The sequence below is a fragment of the Scylla paramamosain genome, chromosome 1 (genome assembly GCF_035594125.1).
Source record: "Scylla paramamosain isolate STU-SP2022 chromosome 1, ASM3559412v1, whole genome shotgun sequence".
Classification (NCBI taxonomy): domain Eukaryota; kingdom Metazoa; phylum Arthropoda; class Malacostraca; order Decapoda; family Portunidae; genus Scylla; species Scylla paramamosain.
In genome coordinates, this window is record NC_087151.1 from 35,189,450 (window position 1) to 35,190,192 (window position 743).

Sequence of the window (743 nt, forward strand, 5' to 3'; positions counted from 1 at the left end):
TATATATATATATATATATATATATATATATATATATATATTCGGTTTTACGTAACGGTTTCCCTAGCCTATAGGGCTAGGTGCCTCCTAATGAAGGACTTTGGATTTAGCATTTGGGAACCATTACCCTGAGTGGATGCCCTTCTTACCCTTGAACCATGGCCAGGATTCAAACCCTGGTCAGGATTCAAACCTGAGGACCTCTTGGTCCTAAAGCGCGCGCGATCTCTCTCTCTCTCTCTCTCTCTCTCTCTCTCTCTCTCTCTCTCTCTAAAACAAGAGAGTTGAAAGCTTAAGTGTGCCTACTTTTTTTTCCCCCTTGTAAACGTACGAATCGCATCTCTATTTTTCCGATGCCACATCAGCACTTGCACACACATTTGAACACGTTAAAATTGTCAGTGTTAGTAATCCTTCCTTTCCAAACGTTAGTGGTTCCGAATGACTATTGATCTGTTCACAAACTTTTCTTTCAAAAGAAAAAAAAAAAAGGTCGACTCGCTTGATTAAAAGAGAGAGAGAGAGAGAGAGAGAGAGAGAGAGAGAGAGAGAGAGAGAGAGAGAGAGAGAGAGAGAGAGACGCTACAACACAAGTACAGCACAATAATTTCTAAACTGCTACAATAAATGTAGCTTAATTTCTTAGAGAAAGCTCAAGCTATATGATGCAGAAACGCAACAAAAATACAGCATCACAGTTTACCCAAACGACGGATGAGACATCTAAATGCTGGCAACTGAGG